At 41.8% G+C, this 23,139-nt stretch overlaps 1 protein-coding gene across 8 annotated transcripts in view; it reads right to left on the bottom strand.

The window, feature by feature from the left end:
* Positions 1–8,346, bottom strand: part of SCML2 (Scm polycomb group protein like 2) — a 106,247-nt gene extending 97,901 nt beyond the window's left edge. For 2 of the 8 annotated variants that reach the window (XM_049871930.1, XM_049871939.1), the window contains exon 1: positions 7,531–7,630. The gene's annotated coding sequence lies outside the window, so the exon portion shown is untranslated. Of the gene's footprint in view, positions 1–7,493; positions 7,631–7,999; positions 8,065–8,276 lie in introns of those variants that run through there. The other 6 variants (XM_049871932.1, XM_049871936.1, XM_049871933.1 and 3 more) reach the window with 6 other exon arrangements.
* Positions 8,347–23,139: the final 14,793 nt, after the last annotated feature.

The following is a 23,139-nucleotide window of genomic DNA, read 5'->3' as shown; positions in this document are numbered from 1 at the left end:
TTTAAGGTCTCCACAAGACAGGCCCCAGTATAAACGGGTTACTATAAAAAAAAATTTTTTCCCACAGGTAATTCTTTTTTCAGGGAGAGGAACAACTAGGAATATATGCTATACCCGAATTCCATTTATAAATTCCAGTTACATAACTCTAACTTCAGTTGGGAGTCCCTGGGTGGTACAAACAGTTAAAGCACTAGGCTGCTAAATGAAATGCTGGAGGTTCAAGTTCACCCAAAGGCACTTCAAGAGAAAGGCCTGGTGATCTAATTCCGAAAAATCAGCCACTGAAAACTCTATAGAGCACAGTTATACTCTGACATACATGAGGTCGGCGTGAGTTGGGATCATCTAAACAGCAACTGGTTTGGTTTTAACTCCTTCTGGAGCTTTCTGGAGGAAATTAAGGTTGCTAGAGGGATAATTTTAAATATCCTTTAGTAAAATCTATCCCAACAAATTAGAAACTAATCTTTTTCCGTGTTAAAACAAGAAGAACACTTAGCTACTTAAGAATTTTTAAGTTATCTAAAAAATCATAATCTACAAATTAATCACTTACAATCTTAAAATGAGTTAGGTGAAAGCTATGTATTTAGTTAAGAAGTATGTTTAGTCAGAAAACAGATAAATGAAAGACAAGTCAAGGGTTGCTAAAATCCCAGTTTATAGTTGTAAATTCCCAAGGCTTTAAAACAGCCACAGGCTAATTGCCAGAGACCTGCTGCCCATCGACATTAGTGTAGGACTAGAGTTAATGGCAGGGCATGTCAATTTACTACAGGCAGCTCACAGTGTGACATTTTGACAAAAGAAATGGGTCAGGTTACAGCCTGTTCCTATTATCACAGCAGTCTAGATTTATGGCTTCTAACACCAGCCCTACAAAAAATAATGGAAATGATGACAACAACAATCCCCACTAGACAACAGACTACAGAAAAGCATGCAATAAACCACAATCTAAAGTGACCAGAAAACTAAACATCCCTGACAATACTTCAAACATGAGGCAGGTGTCAGTAAATTACCTATTTAAATATTTCCACAATGTCTCAAAATCTCACCACACATGCACACACGCAAAAACTCAAATCGGAGTTTCTAATCTCAAACCAAGCAATATACAAATGTACTTGTCATTATTGAGTAGTATATTTTAATTCTTTTAATGACTATCAAGACAATGTTTCATTTGACCAGATTTATGAAACTTTACTGAGTTAACAAAAAATTAGATATCGACTATATTACTTTTCAAATAATTTTAATGCACACCGAAAATACTCCAAGTAATGCTTTTTAAAGTCTTTCAAAAAAAAAAAAAACACAAAGAAATACAACACAGTGAAGGGCACATGTTCCCAAGCGTATTCAGAGAGGCAAGAGAACTGAAGGGAAGAAACACATCTGATTCACTGCCTAATTTAAAATTAAAAATATAATCGAAATCTTCAGCCAGTCAAAACTTATAAAAGGTGGGGAAAGTGACCAAATGTTAACAAAAAACAGGGGCTTTGTCAATACACTTCCTTTAAAAATTATGTTATGGCTATAAGTCTACAAGTTACATACCATACACATGGAGCTGTTTATGTCTGACATTCAACACCCGTTAATCCTTCTGCGAAAGAGGTCAAGAAAAATCAAACGGGTATTCTATAGGCAAGAAGCAAAGAAAGTCCTACCAACTTTTCCCTGAGAAAAGAAAGCATCCTCAAGGCATGCCCTAGAATTGCAATATATCTATCCCTTCCGAAGTTTACAATGGCACGTTACCACAAGAGGTGGGCACTTTCTTTCCGCTCTTACAACAATTTGCGCCTATAAACTTAGGAAGGCGGAGAGCCACAGCCATAAACACAGGTCACAAGTAGTAGGTAGTCAAATGCTCTCTATCTTTAAATGTTTTCCAGCTCTTTACTCAAACGAAAACTCAACAAGCTTATCCTAGTATTTCACTCTTGGTAAAATAAGGAATTCATCTAGCCTATTTTTTTTTAAGTCAGATGAGCACAATATAAAGTGGAATGGCACCATCACATAAACTGTATATGAGCCTCAAATCTTTCACTTTTCACACAATAAGCTATCCTCATTTCTTATTTTAAAACCTTTCCATCATTTGCCCAAAAGAATAAAAGTAAGAGAAAGGCTTAGGGATATATATTTAGTATAAATCACTTGGCATAAAAACCTCGAGTATTATTTCTTTCTAAGGTGGCCAAGGTTTACTTATATTAGACAATATAAAGACAAAATAAGTAAAATGCTTTATTCATGAAAACCAAAGAATATATGCACATTTTCAAGTCTTAGATGGCTTCTGAAATTTTCTCAAGTTCTCCTACTTTAAGAACCACCACCTCTGTTCTCTTTTTTAAATGAGATGTTATCGCTACAGCAAAGGCATAGCTATGCTTAGTTACCAAAGCCAAAGCTAGTTAGAGCCTGGAGAACTTAACCAGCAAAATATACCAGCCAATTTTAATCTAATATAAACAGCAGCGGTTTCTTTCATTTATTCCCCAAGATAAAGGGATCATAAATAATAAGACCCCCAAACCAGGGAAGAGTAAACTCTTTCTTTCAAAATCACCATCATTTGCCATTTTCGAAGTTTCCAGGTTTTTGATTCCTGGAATCAACAATCACTTGAAATTGTGAGCTACTCTGAGGTAGTAATTCTCAGACATTAATAATGTTTCTAAAAATCTCAGGAGTGCTTGATTTGCTCACTCCAAAGGAGCACAAAATATTTCTTGGCAATGCCAGACTAATCTTTGCACCATAGCCTCGAGGCTCTAACTTTGAGGGCTGGCAGAACTCACTTTGTTCACATGTTGTATATCCTAAAAATCAGGAATATGACTCTGAGGAGACAATGAGGCTCCCAGGGAGGCGGAACTAATAGAGAAGGTGACTTCAGATTTCTAGTCACAACTGGAATGAGAAGAGAGCTGGCATAATGGGGAAAAAGCGGCAGACAGGGTAATCTGGCAAAAAAGGACTAGAGGTGACTAATAATTCAAATAGCACAGGATCACCAACATCCATGGGTATTCCAGTTACTAAACTTAACTGGTTAACAGTCATTTCTACTAACCCAAAGATAAATATGCAAGGCCACCCACCACCCACCCACCAGGAGCTCCAACTGAAATTGGAACTTGAATCTTCCTTAAACTGAACATACATATGCCGTTTTCATTCAAAAGACTTGGTATTTACTCAGCCTTTTCAAGGCACTTTACCATCATCAGTTATTTCACAGTGAGGCAGCACAGGATTACCCTGACCATTTCACTGATGCGGAAACAGACACCAACAGCAAAGGGAACAGGGGCAGGAAGAGGGGCGATAGGAAGCATCTGGGAGGAACAGGCAGGCAACTAAAAAGGAACAAACCCAAAAGAAAATGAGAGTCACATCTGGCTTATGGCTGACAATCATAACCCTTATTTGTTATTTTTGAGTTCAGAGAGATTTCTGACACATTTTGAAAAAAAGAGCTCTAAAAAATTCAGTCAGTCAAAATCTAGTTACATTGTAAAATCCTTAGTCATAGGAAATAAAGTTGCTTAGCATTAAAAAACAGCCACTCTCCAGGATACATACTTGTTTCAATTTATACCAGTAACTCATTTTCCCTCTCTAGGGTAAACAATATGTTATCTATTTGTCCCAGAAAATAAGCTCTCGTTAAAATGTATAGCTTTATATAATCAGAACAAATAAGGCACAAAGTTAACATTAGACAAGTCAGAAGTAATTTACAGTAACATCTAGAATTTTGTTTAGAGAATTATGACAAAAATACTGACTCGTTGAGTTTGTCTTTTAAATGTTCCAGTCTTATTCATTTTCTTAGCTGTAACCTTAAATTTTTTAGGAATAAACTACTGGGTGGGAAGCCTTAAACACCCAGAAACTAGCGCTGTGCCGAGCACACAGTAGTCTCTGATTAAATGTACTCTGAACTGCAATGAGCCCCGTACTATAGACAGTACAGGCACTTAATAAAGATGTGTTGATTGAACAATAAATCAAAAGGACTGACCAGCTGCCTCATGAGAAAAACTGATACCACCTCTTTAAAACTGACTCCAATGTTCTTTGTACTTATTATGACATCAGCTTTAAAGCATCCTCGTATATAAAGCAGTTCAATGACATTCATCTTTTTTTCCAAAATACCATTTCCAAAACAAATCAGGTTCTCTGGGGGAAACAGACATACACTCTTAAGAAGTTTGTAAGTTTGCATGATTAAAAAATTTCAAAGCCATTTTAAATAGTGTTTGCCTTTGTTCTGGGTTTTTTTTTTTTTTAATTCTATCGGACTGTTTTGGAGGTTATAAATAAAGCAATGCAAAACGAATACAAGGCATCAGGTGAGTGTTCATAAGCACACTCCTTTCTCAAAAATCTCAATTGGATATGGCATCATTAATATAACATTAGGTTGCATTATAGAAAGTGATTATGTTACATTACATCTGAGGGTATAGGGGTTAGGATTCCAACACACATGGGGGGGGCACAATTCAATCCATATCAGTTTATAACCAAGACTTAAAAAAGGGACTCAAACAGATATTTGTACACCGATGTTCATGGCAGCATTATTCACAATAACCAAAAGGTGGAAACAACCCAAGTGTCCGTCAATGGATGAACGGATAACAAAATGTGGTATAAACCTACAATGGAATATAAAGAGAACTGAATATGCAGCCATAAAGAGAAATGACGTTCTGATACATACTATGACATGGGTGAACCTTAAAACATTATGCTGAGTGAAATGCTGGACACAAAAAGACAACTTTTGTATGATCCCACTATCTAGAACAGGCAAATGCATAGAGAAAAAAAGTCTATTAGTGGTTTACTAAGGAATGGGGGGAATGGGAAGTTATTGCTGAAGGGTTCTGAGTTTGTTTGGGGTGATAAAAAAAACTTCTGGAAATGGATAGTGGTGATGGTTGCACAACATGGTGAATGTAACTAATATCACTGAATTGTACACTTAAAAATCATTAAAATGGAAGATTTTTCATCATATATATTTGACCACAATACAAAAGGAGGGGACATGAATAAAGAGGCACTCCAAACTTCTTACATCTTCTTGGGTAGATATGCTATTTTAGGCTATTTCTCTCATTAAGAAGGGACCCCATTCCTTAACTCCCACCTCTATCTCACCCTTTAACTGGGAGGGGATATTGGTTTTCTGATTAAATAATGGTATCACACCTTCGCAATGAAATTGAGCAAAGTGCAGTCACCATAGAGCTCTATCTTTTGCCTCCAACTTTGAATCTAAGTTGTGTCTCCCACTCTAGAGAAGACTGATTACTGACTGTCCAGTCCTTCTTTTAAAAATTGTCTTCTGTAGGCCAAGTATTACATGGTACCTCCACATTGCTCCACATCTCTGCTATATATGTCTCAATCAGTTATTTTGTACTCGCAGAATGCACAAAGGTACACATAGGTGTGCATGTCCTTTTCTTAAATTGTAATTTTCTTTTCTCCTAAACAAGTCAAAGCAACAACAACAAAAAATCCCAACTGGACTCCTGTCCAAAAGTTTCTTTTCACATTCCTCCCATTAAATATACAAAACCACAAACAACCTGAAAGAAAATTCGGCCTTGGAAATACCTTGTTTAATGAGTAAGTAACAAAAGGAATGGCAAGGAAGGCAAAATTGTCATTATTAAAGAACATTCCCAACTATCATTATCGAAAAAAATTAAATGTGCATTTATGAAGTATTATTACAACATAATTTCTTGTTATAGGTAGTTGTACTCCATAAATGTTGCCTTTTTATAATACCTGCTTCCTGAAAACGTAAATATTAATAGCTCTGGGGGCATTAAAAATGTAGTAGTATCTACAGTTCTTTCGGGGAAGAAAGCGATCCTCGGTAAGTTGTTAAGTCTTATGATCATAAGCAAGTTACTGACTTTCCCTTGCCTCAGTTTCCTCCCTACTAACCGACCCATTCCCTTTCTAGAGATATTGTCCTAAGCTCACAGGCACATCTTAAATATTAATCTTCTAAGTCTTCAAATTAGAGGCCAATTTCTAAGGGTAATCATACTTTGGGATGTATGGCAAACGTTTTACAACCTTTTAAAAAGAAATCAATGGTCCTCAATGGGAACTTGGAAAGAAATACCTGTACATCCCAAACATATTTAAAAAAAGAGGCTGAATTACAGCTGAGCACCTGAAGCTAAGTATAACCTCGACACACAAATCCGTAAAATTGGAAAAGCCGTTCTCCATCTGGCTCTAAACAAACCAATGCTGTTTTTGTTGTTGTGTGCCATGAGTGGATGCTGACTCATGGGGACCCCACAGAAGAGAGTAGAACTGCCCCCATAGGGTTTCCTAGGCTGTGAATCTTCACAGGAGCGGAGTCCGCGGGTGGGTTGCAACCTTTCAGCTAACAGACAGCTCTTAACCACTGCGCCACCAGGGCTCCTTTCACAAAGCACTACCAAAAAACCAAAACCAAACCCACTGTCGTCGAGCCAATTCCGACTCACAGCGACCCTAAAGGACAGAGTAGAACTGCCCCATAGGGTTTCCAAGCCTGGTGGACTCGAACTGCCGACCTTAAGGTGAGCAGCCATAGCACTTAACCACTACGCCACCAAGGTCACAAACAACTAGTCCCATGAAAAAGTGCGAAAGGTGTGTAACCATGCGGCAGCTGTTTCTAAATGAGGGCAGCGACGGTCCACGAACTCGGCCCCGCCGGCCGCGAGGGAACGGCGACCTCTGGCGCCTCGCAGCTTCTCCGGAGAATCGGCACCCTCTTCCCGCCCCCACGCGGGGCGCGCCCTCCTCTCCCTCCCGCTTCCCCCGGGGAGCGAGACACAGGCACCCCCACCCCGGGAGCCCGGGCCGAGTCCTGGGTTCGCACCTGGCATCGCGACCCGGCCCGCGCTCCGCCGCAAGCGCATCCTTCCGGGCTGACATTTCCCTCCCAAACTCCAAAAGTTGTCTCACGAGTCCCCGGAAGGGGCCCAGGACAGCCTCTGCCGAGAGCCCGCAAAGGCATCCCCGCTCCGCAGCCCAGGCCGCCCCCCGCGCAGCCGGGGCCCGAGCCCGGTCCCTCCCACCCGGGCCGAAGGGATGCCCAGTGGGGCGCTGTCCGCGCTCGGGGACAGGGGCCGCCGCAAAACCGCCGCAGGCGGGATGGGCCCGCGCCCAGCGACAGGAGCCCCGGGAGGACCTGAGGGGCGGCGCGGAGCGGCCGAGGGGCGCCCGCCGAGAGCACTACGAGGGCCGGGGGCGAGCCCAGCCCCGGGGAGGAGACCGCGCAGGGTGGGCCGAGGGGCTGCGGGGCCGAGCTGCAGCGGGACCCCCGCGGGGCGGCGAGGGGGCGTTGCTCGCGCGGGACGCGCCGCCGAGGACGCCCCGCCGCCCGCCCACAGACAACGGCCAGGGCCCGGGCACCGCAGCTCTACCTCTCTGCTCCTCTCGGAGCCCGGAGTCGCCACGCACCTCGGCTCTAGTCGGCCCGAGGAACGAAATTGTCACAGCGGTCGCGCGAGCCGGTACCGGGCTTCACACCGCCGCCGCCATATTTGAGAAGCCGCGCGCGGAGCCGCGCATGCCCCGCAACCGCCACCGCCGCCCCGCCCCCGCCTGCCCGGCTGGCCCGCGTGCCCTGCGGTGGCCGCGAGCACGCCCTGCGACCGCCACCGCGTGCCGAGCCTCGGCCGGAAGCCCTGGGCCGAGCGGCCCGCCGCCCGCGGCAAAGTCCCTGCGGGCGCCTCTGGGCGCGGGCGGCGGGCCGGGGAAGTCCTCGGCATTCTTCCCTCGTCTCCCCGCCCCCCCCCGAAGCCAGTCACAGTCCTTGTATCCCAGACCGTGGTGAGCCCCCGAGCGGGACGCCGGGGTCCGCGTTAAGTGTCCATCCCGGGAGCTCGCTCCCCTTCGCCATCGCCTTCGACTCCCGGCCACCACCCACCCTGGCCACGCATCCAAAAAGCAAAGCCAGCGCTTTCCTGGGAACTCATCCTGCAAGTTCGATGAGCAGGAAAAAGCAGTGCGTTAAGGCAGCCAGAGCAAAGCCACTCCTTCGTGAGCTGCAGCAGATTCCTTGAGACAACTTTTTTTCCATGGGTTTTTGCCACGCATTCCCCTCCCAGCTCCATTTTCTGGCTTTAGTCGTGCCTCTAAACCCAGACTGGAGCTAACGGGAACTGGAGATTGACCCACGGAGAGGAAACAAATTGCTCACTTACTTGAGGGTGCTCGGGAGCGTCCTCCAGAGTCCCTTTTGGAGTCCCCTCTGCCCGATCCCCCCTCGCCCCGGGAGGGGAAGGAACTAGGTTCCGAGGCCAGTTGCGCAGGTGAAGATCGCACGGATGGGGAGGAGGTGTAAAAGTAGCCCTATAAGGGCCCACGAATCTCTCAGCACAAAATGTAGTAAACAGAAAATGGAAGAAAAACAGCCCGTCCCTCGCTGTGAGGTTGAGTATACCTAAGCGGATTTAAAACTTTTATTTCAAAACAATACAATATGCTGTGTATGACTGGCAGGCCTGCTCTTTCTCTCTTCAGCGCTTTGAAAAGTTGGGCGTAAGTTTTACATCAATGATCTTGTTAACTTAATACATAGGGCATGATGTACTTTTAAAATCAAAATTCAGAAATCAGAACCTGAAAAGTTTTTTTAAAATCCGCGGAATATATCCATTTTTAACAGTGCCAAATAAAATGATTTTCATATGCAACTTTTGCGGTATTAAAAGCCAAATGCCTTTTATTGTATCTAAACATTGGCAAATAGCGCAAAATCCAATTGCTCTGATTTTCTTGAATCCTCTAAAACATGAATAAATCCATGTTAATGCAAAATTCAAGTAAACAGGCAAAAATAGAAAAAACTAGGCCAATGATATGCAAATATTAAAGAGAGATTTGATCATATCAATTATGTAATACATATCACGTAGAAAATGTTGAAATGGTCTAAGATGAAGGTTTGATTTTTTTTTTAAACCAGAAAGATAACGTCAGGGTTTTAATCTACACAAGCCCTTAGTATGGGCAACAGTGGGCTGAGGGGACTAATTAAGAATTTAAGTCCCCTCAGCCCACTGTTGCCCATACTAAGGTGCAGTAGTTAAAAGCTTGACTGCAGTTCCAATCCACCAGCAGCTCCTGGGAAACCCTAGGGGGCAGTTCTACCCTGTTCTCTACCCTGTTCTATAGGGTTGCTATGAGTCGGAATCGACTCCAAGGCAACGGGTTTGGTCTTTCTGATGAGGAGCCCTGGTGTTGCAGTGGTTAAGAGCTCAGCTGCTGACCAAAAGGTTGGCAGTACCAACCCAAAAGCTGCGGTAAAGATGTGGCAGTCGGCTTGCAGTTGGCTTCAGTAAAGACTACAGCCTTAGAAACCCTGTGGGGCAGTTCTCTTCTGTCCTATAAGGTCACTATGAGTCAGAATGGACACAGTGGGTTTTGTTTTTTGGTTTGGTCTTTCTAATTCTAATGCAAAGAAAATATTTGAGGTTCATCTCTACATTCTCTATATGAAACATTTGGGTTATTGCTTTTTACCTCTTTTACATGCAGGTATGTACCCCGTTATTAAATTGTAGAAATACTCTGATTGCAAAATTGCCCCTGTCACTGATGCTCTGATGCCTCCTCTACTTCCCATGTTCCTGTTTTTATTATGAAATGACTGAAGCCCTCGCTCTAAAAATGTAACCTGAATTCTCTGTGTAAGAACAATATCTTCTCAGTGGCTGCCTTCACCAAAGCATTTATAAAAGTGGAACTCTTTCATATATATTAAATATGAGTTGTTGATAATGATAACAATAGCTGCCATTTAATGAACACCTACCATGTGCGGCAAATCATGCTAGTCTCTTTATATAAATAATTTCCAACAGTCACAATGTTCCTATGAGGTAGGTATTCTTATTCCCATTTTGCAGGTGAGGAGCTTGATTATTACAGAACAAACAAGTGGCAGAGTCAGCTTTTGAACATATAATTGAACCCTTCTTTATCTGTGCCATGCTTGTGTTCAGTCTTCTGCTTTTATCATATACTGTGTACATAAACATTCAATAATAACTCTAATTTACTTATATTCTGCTTTTCCCCCTTTGCCAAAAATAAATTTGAGACTGTTTTTTGTTAATGTCAGGAGAGATCATAATAACATCCCTGTTCCATTATTTGGAAATATCTTGTACATGGTAGGAATTTGATAAATATTTGTTGAATGAATGAATGAATACCTATCATTATGATGTTCAATTAATTTAGCCTAGAGAACGTGAAAATAAGGGGAGCCTTTGGACTGAAAGAGTAAGGAGTAAGGTTGGTAAAATCCAAATTTTCGTGACTGATTTTTCATGCCTCAGATTTATTCCTGTCAATTTGCTCCTGGAGTTTCCTGACTCGGCCAAAAACCAGGACAGGCTTGAAGAAGACATATCACCCTTCCCAGTCCAAGCCTGATGCAAAATACTCCTGTCTCTCAAGTGTATTTGATTGCTCCCTTTTGTACCTTTCTTTAGAGTTTCATATTAGTCAATCAGAATGGAAAGATTAGCTCCTTTCCTGGATAAGCAAGTTTAATGTAGTCCTCCATCCAGACAGGGCTTTTCTTGAAACAATGTTATTTGCATAGTTAAAGTTAACATTTTATCATTAGCGAAGGCTCCCTCTAGTTTTCCGACTTCCTGAGAGATACTTTCTCCTAAACACAGAAGCCTACGACTGGCAGAGAAAATCCACATAGTAAAAAAAGTAGGTATTAAATAATCAATGAATTGATTAAAACAGTAGCTAGATTTACAAACGTCTTCAGATCTTTGCTTCTTACAAATTGCCTTCCCCCCCCCATTAAACCAAGAGCACATATCAGTAAGATTTAAATTAGTATCGCTATTGTTGGTTACAATAAACCTTTTTTTGCCCTAACATCAAAATAATAATTCCCCTGGAAAAATACTGAGAGGCGAAATTTGTAATATTAAGAAAGAGCAGCTAGTCTAAACAGGAAAGCAATGTATTGTAGTGAAAGCAGGACCCAACTGCCTCAGGAGAGCTGAGCTCTTGTCTTGAATTCCAAGTCTGCCTAACTATATTTCTTTAGAGTCTTTCCATGCCTCAGCTTTTTCATCTTTAAAATGGGGATAATCTGTCACACTTACTTCACAGATGAGCAAGTGCTATTCAAATCTAACTAAAAGAAAACCACTTGATCTTTCCTCAACAAATCCCTGCACTTTTTTTAAAAACATATATTAGTTTTTTACCAAGCAAACAAATGAAATCTAAGTTGACTTTGGCCAAGCCAAGTATTTCATATGCTGCAAAAACTGGCATAACTTCAATGAACATTACATACTGCGCTTGACCATTATTACATTCACTCAGCCCTTCATTTAAACCCCAGACGTTTAATGAATACCTGTTGGGTGTTGCTTTTCTGCTAGAGGCGGGGATAGTAAGACGAATAAGACAATTTGAATATGCAAGGAGTTTACACCAGCTCCAAAGAGGAGAGAGAGAGATATGACTAGAGAGATGGATGGATTGATGGATGGATGGATGGATGGGTGGATGGGTGGTTGGGTAGGTAGGTGGGTGTTTTCATCTTCCAAGGACCTAGGATCTCTTGCCACACCCTCAATCACATCAAGCATTTTAAAAAGTAGCCATATAAAATAATATGAGTGGAGCTGCAGTTGGCCAGCTGACATAATGTTCTTTGGACATTTATTAGTTTTGATTTTACAGTTTTTATGCTGGTGATTCTCCATTAGAACCTTCACCCCTTCCACACCTTTCGCCTCACTCTGTCCTGTGGCAGGGATTGGGAGTGGGGGGTGAGAAGGGGGCTGACCCTCAAGGAGTGCATCACCCTGGCTCTTTGGCCAACTGGTTTGGCCAAAGGGCCTGCAACAGCTGGAGAGATGGGAATCCAGGGGAGAGAGAGGGAGGCGTATTTCTTCCCCACTCCCTTCCTGCCTAGGACTGAAGTTGGGCCGGTGGCAGGGTCCTCTACAAAGATAGTTCCTGGCAGGGTCTCTTCCTTCCCAGCATCAGTTCTCACTGGGTCTTCAGGATGGAGGGGTGGGGGTAGCAATTCCAGCTGTTACTGATCCCTGGGCTCCTTCAGCATCCCTTGTTAGTTCTCTTAAACTTCCCACACCTTAGTAAGTAATCCATGAAATTCTGTTCAAAATCCCATATGAGTGCACCTTTTGTTCCTACTGGAACCATTATTGAAATGGCTTTCTTTTCATATTTGAGCCAATCAACTAAGGGTGTAGGTAGGGGTCTCAAATATTTTTGTCACTCCTTTGAGAATTCATGGACCTGAGGGACTGTGTCTATAGCACCTAACGGTTTCACAGCCTGTCATCTATAAACAAGTCACTATAATACTGTGAGCTAAAAGTTGATAAAATTAACTTAGAGTTAATGTCTAAAAGTGAAGGATACAGAAAATAATGTTTGGTTAATAATCAGCCTTCCACAATCATTAGTTCCCCGTGTGCTTATTTCTTAAGAGGCCTAAAGAAGTGGCGTTTGAACTGAGAAGTGAGAAATTGTGGAGTTTGCCAAGCAAATATGGAAGCTCGTGAGGAAAGGCATTTACACAAATTAATGAAAAGTCACTGCATGGTCTTTGAAAAGTGAAAGATTCACTGTGCTGAAAACAAATAAGAAGGGGTCGATTTAGAGAGGACTTTGTATGCCATGCTAAGGTATTTGAACTCCATTCTGTGGATGATGGGGAGCCATTGAAGGCTCTCAAGCAGAAAAGAAGCTGTAGATAAAGTTGCAAATCCTAGCAATCCCTCTAGCTGCTGCTGTAGCTTCTAGGGCTCTCTTTCCTTCTCCTAATGGACCCCTGGCTTCTGCAGTGGCGGGGCAGGCACTGACAGGAGGCCACTGGTCCTGCAACAACAGCCCTGGAGAGTGTGGGCAGGAGTGGACAGAGGCTGGAAGCAGTCAGAGCAGTCTGGAGTCCATGGTCACAGGGAGAGTGATGAGGGCCAGAGCCAGACAGTGGGCCAGCTGGGAGAACAATTCCACAAGGCCATCTCAATAAGTATGGCTTCATTTTCTCTTTCCTCAATTGAGGTTTAACCTATATACCATAAAATGCACAAGTCATAAATGTACAGCTCAATTAATTTTTACATATGTATACACCTGTCATGGATTGAGTTATGTCCCCTCAAAAATGTGTGTATCAACTTGGTAAGGCCATGATTCCCAGTATCGTATGGTTGTCTTCCATTTTGTGATTGTAATTTTACGTTGAGAGGATTGGGGGGGGATTGTAACCCCACCCTTACTCAGGTCTTCTCTTCGATCCAAGGTAAAGGGAGTTTCCCTGGGGTGTGGCCTGCACCACCTTTTATCTCTAAAGAGATGAAAGAGAAGCAAGCAGAGCTGGGGACCTCATACAACCAAGAAAGCAGCACTAGGAGCAGAGCCCGTCCTCTGGACCCGGGGTCCCTGCGTCTGAGAAGCTCCTAAACCACGGGAAGATTGAGGACAAGGACCTTCCTCCAGAGCCGACGCCCTGAATTTGGACTTGTAACCTACTCCCAATCCCAACTAGACTGTGAGAAAATGAATTTCTTTTTGGTAAAGCCATCCACTTTTGGTATTTCTGTTATGGCAGCACTAGATGACTAACACAATATCCATGTACCCACACCTATATCAAGGTATAGATATTTCCAGCATGCCAGAAAATTCCATTTGATGCCTCCCAGTCAAGGCCCCTGGACCCTTCACTGTGCCCCTGTCCCCCACCCCACACAGGTAACCACTATAAATTAGTTTTGCCAGTTCGTGGACATCTTACAAATGGATTCATACAGTTATGTTCCCTGAGTGGATAAATTCAAATATAATCAAATATCCACTTTTTTCCTGACACTGACTATGAGGGTATAAGAAATCCCTGCTTTTTACTTCTGTTCTACTTCTGACACCAGCTGCCCGTGCACCACTTCTTCCTCTGATCCTAACCACCTGGAGCTAGGTCAGACCTCACAAGTTAAAGGGCACAGTCCTCCAGACTGCCAGTTCTGCCCAAGACCACAGATGCCAGCCACAAGCTTGGTTGTCCACATGACCTCCACACTTCTGACTTCCTGGCTACAAGTGTGGGGGAGTTCCCACTACCCCTTCAGGATGCCAGCTGCAAGCTCTGGGGTTCCCAGCCCCCTTGCTTCTGACCTGCTGGCTCCCACTGAAAAAAAAAAAAAAAAAAAAAAAACCCAGTGCCGTCGAGTCAATTCTGACTCATGGCGACCCTATAACCACTACTCCTTCAATTCACTAGAACAATTCAGCATTCGCGGAAAGTGCTATGTTTAACAATTATAGTTTTATTACAGCAAAAAGGATACAAATGAATAGACACATGGGGTGAGGTCTAGGAGAGTCCCCAGCGTGGAGCTTCCATGTCCCAAAAAGGGACCTGCTCCTCTCCCACATGCATGGATGTGTTTCACCAACTAGGAAGCCTGGAACTTCTATGTCCAGAGCCTTTATTAGGGCCTCATTACGTAGGCATGACTAGGGTCTCGTGTAGCTTTGATGATTGAATTATGCATCCCACCAAGGCCAGCCAAGATCAGGCCACCTGGTGGTCTTTGTGGCCTGGCCGGTCCACCACCGGCCCCCCTCGGTTGCACAGACCCTCAGGTGTTGTCTGGAGGTCTTAGATAATAAAGTCATCTCAATTATTCAGGAAATCCCAAGTGTTGTCTCTCAGGGACCAAAGACAAAGGCCACATGACATTATGTAAGGTAATTAATCCTTCACCTCACATTCCCTTTGGTGTCTGGCTTCTTTTACTTTGCTTTAAATCTCTGAGATTCATTCCTGTTTGTGAACCATCACCCTCATTCTTAGCAAACATTGCAGACGACTTCACTGTACCGCTCTCTCACAATCTGTTCTTTTTGATTAAAGCTGTTTTATCTTCCAATTATTTTCTCCTCCTCCTTGCAATGAATCTCTCTAATTAAGGCTGTAGTTCAGCCTCCAATTATATTAAATCTTGGTCATCTTGATAATGAGAGCTTTACTTTTTATTCAAAGTCCAGGGCAGGTTTTACTTCTCACCTGTGTGGGATACTGTTAGGTATACCATTGACCCTTTTCCCCTTTTGGGTTCTCTGTCTAAATACAAATTTGTAAACCAACATGGTGATTGGGAAAGCAAACCTATTTAGAGGCTCTTTAAATCCCATTTACTCTATAGATTTGGGCAGTTCGGTTTTGTCATTTGCCTCTGCCTCAGTAAAAACAAACAAACAAACAAAATAAAACAAACAACCAAGAGAAATTGATTGGAAAAGTAGAAAGTCACACTAAAATACACATAATGAAAACGGGGCAATGGCATCTGACAGAAGGAAGAAGAGCGTGAGTTCAAGAGAACTAGGAAATGGGAGGAACAGAAGTAAAAGGGTAGGTAGAAGTGGTCACCTGCCTAGCCTTGAAAGATCAAGGTGAGTTGGAACTTAAAAGATGGGAAAAAGCACTTTTTGCCCTGTGGAGCATGGAATGTTCTTTACTCTTTGACTGGTTCAATTCAGTGTCTTTCTGCCCCTTTGCTCGCAGAAGCATAACTGGAGTATGGCAGGTACAGCAGGTATTGCACTGGCCCTAGGCGCATGGTGCCACTGAGCAGTTTCTATCAACCCAGTATGGTCTGCAGTGTATCTGCAGAAAATGGCGCCTATGGCAAGCACTGATATTGCACCCCTGCCCAACCATCTGACACCTCTCTTTTAGATATCTTTACCATAATGTCAGCTCAAAATACAAGTCAAGCTTGTTAATCTTTTAATTAACACATTACCATGTTCGAGGAAGGACGTTGGGCCATATTGGGTTAACAGAAAGTGCATAGTGGCACCATGCACCCAGGGTAGTTGAATATCCTAGATATGCCTCTGATAATGTCTGCTGGTTTACATCTTGCACTTCTTTGGGACCTCACACTATTCGCTTCCCCATTGAGCCCCTGTCTTCCCTGGACTGGGGCTCTTAGGCCTCCCATCTCAGCTCCAGCTTGAAGAGTGGCCTCTCTCACTTTAGTCCTGATAATATTTTCACTCAGGCTGTGTCACCACCCTTGGTGGTTTCTCATTTTGTGTTAACAGCTGCTGATATTCAGTGCCTAGATCCATTAGTTCAGTGGTTCTCTAAGGGCGATCCCCAGACCAACAGCATCAGTATCACCTGGGAACTTGTCAAAAATGCAAATTCTTGGGCCACCACCCAGACCTACTGAAACAGAAACCCTAAGGTAGGGTCCAGCAATCTGTGTTTTTAACAAGTCCTCCAGGTGAGTCTGGTGCAAGTTAAAGTTTGAGAACCACTGCTGTTAGTTCAGGGGCCCTGATGGCACAGTGGCTAATGTGCTCGGCTGCTAATCTACAGGTTGGTGGTTTGAACCCACCAGCCTCTCTGCAGGAGAAAGTTGTGTCAGTCTGCTTCTGTAAAGATTTACAGACTTGGAAACCCTATGGGGCAGTTCTACTCTGTCCTACAGGGTCGCTATGAGTTGGAATCGACTTGACAGCAGTGGGTTTGATTTTGGTTTGGGTTTTATCATGGGGGGCCTGGGTTCAATTTGACTCTGCTCTTTTCTGGGATTGTGATTGAATTAAAGTGTACTGAACTCTAGAAGTGAATGGGGAGCAGTCCCACCAGCCCAAAGCACCTCCGGGGCCAGTTGAGACTGCCCGTCTAAAGCCAGCACCTGACATCGTAATGCATCTGCATGACACTCAGTGCCCATCCATTCCTCATTCGGGCAGGAAAGTGTTCACTGAAACCACTACTGAGCCAGGGCCTGTGCCAGATGCATTCAGTGTGCAGACAAATAAACAAGCAATTTTGGTTGTCAGTGCTATCAATGAAGGGAACACATTGATCATAGGCACAAATAGGCTTTCACTTGTTGAATAAATAAACTCTTATGGGTTTATGTAGATGAATGAAAAATAGTCCTTCATTCAGAATTCTCTAAACTTTGAATACAGAACACAGTGAAATTAGACGAGCAAACGTGAAATTTACTTAGCATTTTCCTCCCTTAAAGAAGTTGTTTAGCTTCTAGTTTTTGGAAAATTCCAACAAACTCTTCTTCATACCTCAACCTCCCAGCATGTTGTCTTTCCAAACCTTGCCTGTAGGCATCTAGAGAGGGGGTCAGTCAGCCACATGGTCTAAGGACCAGGGTCCAGCTGACCTTGAATACATAGTACCCTCAATGGCTTCTCTCTCCCCTCCCATGGTGGGGACCATCAGCCTAGGTGCCTGAGAAAAGAAGGTAAAAAGTTGAGGTTTTGTGGGGTGCTTTGTGCAAACCCTCAGGGTGCAAACCTTTTTTATTATATAGTGTCAGTTAGGAAAGGGGGAAAAAAAAACCAAAATACACCAAGCCTAAGTCCGCAAACTTCCAAAGTACAACACAACACATTAAAGGGTTAGTGTCATGAACAATCAGGTCCTTGTCGTCTGCCCATTTGCTGCCCAGTTTCCACAAATAACAAGCAAGCTCTAGATTTTCATAAAACATTTTGGCAGTTCATGGTGGGCCAGCTGTCTGGTGGGCTCTCTAAGGAAATGACTGCAGACTTTTTTTGTATGAACAACCTTAAGTATTTTAAATCCCTGGCAAAATGAGTTGCCAGTGGTCCTAAATATGTCTTACTGTTTCTGAATTATGAGTCGGAATCAACTCAACAGCACTGAGTTTGGTTTTTTTTGTTTTGTTTCTGAATTGGACATTGAGGATTATTTTAGGGTGTATTTTTTTCCAACAATAAATATCTCAATAAATAGGAGTCATCCTATTTCCCTTTCTTAAATATTGATGACTTTGAAAACTGTAAATGAGAAACAAACTTTAGAAGCCAAATTGCAGAAGTTGAAACAAATAAAAATTTCCTAGAAAGCGTGCTACAAAGACAACGTAACTTTATTGAGACTCTCAGGAATAATGTATACCCACAGTTTTTACTGTATGAGCACTCTGTCTTCTAAATTAAAAGTTTGACAAATCAGCACAATTGAACAAGCTGAAATGATTCTAGAATGCTTTCAGCAAGTTATCCTGAAGGATGTTCTAAATCTGGTTTCTCATATGGTAGTCACTAGCCACATGTGGCTATTTGAATTTAGATTAATTAAAATTTAAAATTTAGATAACCCTGGTGGTGGCAGTGGTTAAGTGCTCAGCTGTCAACTGAAAGTCGGCAGTTTGAACCCACCAGCCACTCCATGGAAGAAATATGTGGCAGTCTGCTTCCGTAAAGGTTACAGCCTTGGGGCAGTTCTACTCTGTCTTGTAGGGTCCCTGTGAATCAGAACCTACTGGATGGCACACAGTAACAACAACAAAATTTAGTTCCTCAGTCGTTAGCCTCATTTTAAGAGGGTGGCACCGTAGTTAAGCACCAGGCTGCTAACCAAAAGCTTGGTGGTTCCAACCCACCCAGTGGCTCAGTGGGAGAAAGATCTGGATCACAGGCTAGGAAACGCTATGAGGCAGTTCTACTCTGTCACACAGGGTCACTGTAACTCAGAACCAACTCGATGGCACACAATAACAGCATAACTGCATGTAGCTAGTAGCTGCTTTATTGGAGACTGCAGAACATTTCTATCTCAAAGGAAATTCTACTGAACAGAATTATTCTAAATCCTTGCTACTCAAAGGGTGGACCAACAGCTTTAATATCATCCATCTGGGAACTTGTTGGAAAGGCAGAATTTCATGCCCCACCCCAGACCTTCTAAATCAGCAGTTTCATTTTAACAAAATTCCCAGATGATTTGTGTGCATATTGAAGTTTGAGAAGTGCTGGTCCAAATCAGTGTTTCCTAGGCTGGCTTGATCATAACAATCACCTAGCTAGCATATGCATTAATCATTCGGAGTTCTGGGCCCTGCCCTAGACCTACTAAATTTGACTCCTTCAGAGCAGGAGTCTGGGATCTGTATGTTTAACAGACACTCCAGGAGATTCTTAGCACCCAGGGTTTGGGAGCTGATTTTTCTTTTTTAACCTCTCCAGGATTCCGATGGACAGCCAAGGTTAAGAAACACTGCTATACCAGAACAAAAAGAATGGAAATAACGAGAATGTTGACGCATTGTGAAAAGTGTAACCAACGTCGCGGAACAGATCGTATAAAAATTGTTAAATGGGAACCTAATTTGCTTTGTAAACTTTCACCTAAAACACAATAAAATATTTAAAAAAAAAAAGAACCACTGCTATAAATGATTCTGCTCTCAAAACTGCTTCTGGTATTAAAATTGGGTATTAGATTTTTAAACTGAAGTAAAATAAAATGGCATTAAAAGTAAATCTAATAATCCACACAACTTAGGAACATAGCTAAAGACCTCCTTATTCTGTATTCCACGAAGTAAAACAAGAAATATCAATGTAAGATTTTAACTGAGTATGTTGCCAATTTCTAGATTACAAAATCAGACTCAGAAATTTATATGTTTTTTTTTTTGGTTTATTTATTTATTTATTTATTAATGTTTTGGCTTCCTGAAGGAAACGATCAGCTCTTTGAAAATGAGAATGACATTTTCTAAATTTTTTGTACCCTACAACTCCTACCCCAAAATATATACTTGTTGACGCAACCTAATCAAAGGTGAGACCCAGATAAAATAAAGTCATGCAGTATTTTAACAGCAACAGCAGCCAATAAGAAACCCCCAGACAAAACACCACCCCCCATGAAGAAATAACAGCTCCACAGAGATAAGGAATGAGTAATAAAAAAAAAAAGAAGTGGCAAAATATGCTATTAGTAAGAAAAGATGAAAGGGAAGTGTTCAGAATTAGAAAATAAAAGATAGGGTTGTCAACTACCAGCAATGACTGCCCTGACAGGGAACACAACAGAGAATCCCTGATCGAGCAGGTGAAAAGTGGGAAGCAGGCCTCAAATTCTAGTAAAAAGACCAGACTTAATGGTTTGACTGAGACTGGAGGGACCCTAGAGGTCATGACCCAAACTAAAACCATTCCCAAAGCCAGCTCTTGAGATAAAGATCAGACTGGACTGTAAGACATAAAATGATACTGGTGAGGAGTGTGCATCTTAGCTCAAGTAGACACATGAGACTATGTGGGCAGCTCCTGTCTAGAAGCAAGATGAGAAGGCAGAGGGGGGCAGGAGCTGGTTGAATGGACTTGGGAAATACAGGGTGGAGAGAAGGCGTGTGCTGTCACATTGTAGGGAGAGCAACTAGGGTCAAATAACACTGTGTGTATAAGTTTTTGTATGAGAAACTGACTTGAATTGTAAACTTTCACTTAAAGCACACACACACAAAAGATAGGGTTGTTTCCTAGATAATAGTTTTAATACTATGCTTTATAGACTTAGAGTAGTAGAAAAGAAAGGTTTAAAAGTAATGAACTAAGTCCCAACTTAAGAAGTTAGAAAAAGAAAAAATAGAATAAATCAAAAAAGGTATAAAATAGAAAGACAAGTGAGACTATCAATGAAATGAAAAGCAAAGATAGAATAGAGAAGATTAGCAAAGATAGAATAGAGAAGATTAGCAAAGCTGAAAGTTGGTTCTTGAAAAAATAAACAAACAACAAATTATTGACATGTTCAATCAATTTTCCCCAGATTAATCTGTAGATTCAACGCAATTGCAATCAAAATTCCAACAGGGGTTTTTCAAGAACCCTGATTAGCTGATTCTAAACTTTATGTCAAGAGTTTCCCAACCTCAGCAGTACTGACAGTTGAGACCTAATAATTTTCTGTTTTGGGGGATGTCTTGTACATTGTAGGATGTTTAGCGGTATTCTTGGCATCTACCCACTAAATGCCAGTAGAAACCCCACTCCTCTGTTGTGACAACCAAAAATGACTTCAGTCATTGCGAAGTGTCCCCAAGGAGAGAGACAAAGTCATCCTCAGGTGAGAACCACAGCTTTACATGAAAGGAAAGGACCAAAAATAGCCAGAAGTTTTATGAAGCTATAGTAATTAGGACAACTAAAGCAATGGTACCAAAATAGGCCAGTGAGCCCAGAAATAGCCCTCCTCCAAAGTTACTAAATGGGAGAAGATATTTGCTGCCCACAGAACTAGAATATATAAAGAACTCCTACAAATTAATGAGAAAAGCACAAGCAGTCAAACAGAAAAATGGGCAAAAGGCACAAACTAATATTTCACAGAAAACACAGGTGGTCAACAAACATGCAAAAAAAATGTTCAATGTCATTCATGATCAGGGAAATTCAAATCCAGACCACAAGAGATGCTATTTTACAACCATTAATTGGCAAAAATTTGAGTCTAACAATACCAAGTCTTGAAAAGGTTATATAGATCAGCAGAAGCTTGAATACAATGTTGTTCTAAAACCAAACCAAACCCATTGCTGTCAAGTTAATTCTGACTCATAGCAACCCCACAAGACAGAGTAGAACTGCCCCATAGGGTTTCCGAGGCTGTAAATCTTTATGGAAGCAGATTGCAACATCTTTCTCCCTCAGAGCAGCTGACAGGTTCAAACCTGGGACCTTCTGGTTAGCAGCCGAGAGCTTAACTGCTTACACCACCAGAGCTCCTCATACAATGTTGCTAGGAGTATAAATTGATATAATCACTTTAGAAAATAGTTCGACCTTATGTCATTAAGGTGAATATTAACCTCCTGTAATTCTCCTAAGTATACACCAGAGAAACTCCTACACATGTATCCTAGGTGACATTTACATATGCTCATAGTAGCATTGTTCCCGATAGCAAAAACCTGAATACAACCCAAATACCAACTGACAGAAGAATGGACTCACCAACTGTAGTATATTCATGTAGTAGAATATTACATCCAGTCAAAATGAGTAAACAGCAGCACACACCAATAGGGATGGATCTTAGCAATATTATATTAAGTGAAAAAAGTAAATCTGCAGATACTGCATACAGCTCCATACCTTTTTTAAAAGTTAAGAACAACTAATATTAAAAACAGGCCGACACAGCTATGGTCAACTGATTTTTGAAAAGGATGCTAAGTACATTTGATAAGGAAAGAAGAGTCTCTTCAATAAATGGTATTGGGAAAATGAGATTTCCACAAGCAGAAAAATGAAACACACCATACAGAAAAACAAATTCAAAACGGATTAAGGACCTAAACGTGCAAACTAAAACCGTAAAATTCTTAGAACAAACAGGGGCAATGCTGTCAGGCTTGGCTTGCAACAATGGATTATCTAACGTAATAACAAAAGCACAAACAGCAAAAGACTAAATAAATAAATGGCACCTCATAAAAATTAAAAACTTTTGTTCATTAAAAAACTTTACCAAAAAAGTGAAAAGACAAGCTACCAACTGGGAGAATATCTTTGGAAACCAAACAACTGACAAGAATCTAATAACCAAAATATATATAAAACTTTGACAACCTAACAACAAAAAAAATAGCCCACTCATAAAATAGGCAAAGGACTTGAATAGACATTTCACTAAAGAAGACATTCAAATGGCCACCAAACACATGAAATGATGCTTGGCATCATTAGCTGTCAAAGAGATGCAAATTAAAGCCACAATGATATACCATTTCACTCCCACTAAGTGGTTAAACGCTGCTAACCAAATGTGGTCGGCAGTTTGAATCTGCCAGGTGCTCCTTGGAAACTCTATGGGGCAGTTCTACTCTGTGCTATAGGGTCGCTATGAGTCAGAATCAACTCGACGGCACTGGGGTTTTTTCTGGAGAGGATGGCTAAGATGAAAAAAAAAAACAGAAAATAACGAATGTTGGCAAGGATGTGCGGAAATTGGAACACTTATCCTTTGCTGGTGGTAATGCAAAATGGTATAGCCATTGTAGAAAACAGTGTGGCGGTTTCTCAAAAAACTAAAAATAGAATTACCATAAAAACAAAAAACCCAGTGCCGTCAAGTCTATTCCGACTCATAGGAATTACCATATAACCCAGCAATTTCACTCCTAGGTATACACCCAAAAGACTTGAAAGTAGAGACTCAAAAAGAGACTTGTACATCAA

Source organism: Elephas maximus, chromosome X, assembly GCF_024166365.1.
Source record: "Elephas maximus indicus isolate mEleMax1 chromosome X, mEleMax1 primary haplotype, whole genome shotgun sequence".
Taxonomy (NCBI): domain Eukaryota; kingdom Metazoa; phylum Chordata; class Mammalia; order Proboscidea; family Elephantidae; genus Elephas; species Elephas maximus.
Note: the sequence above shows the minus strand (reverse complement) of the source record. Positions and strands in the feature narration are given on the sequence as shown.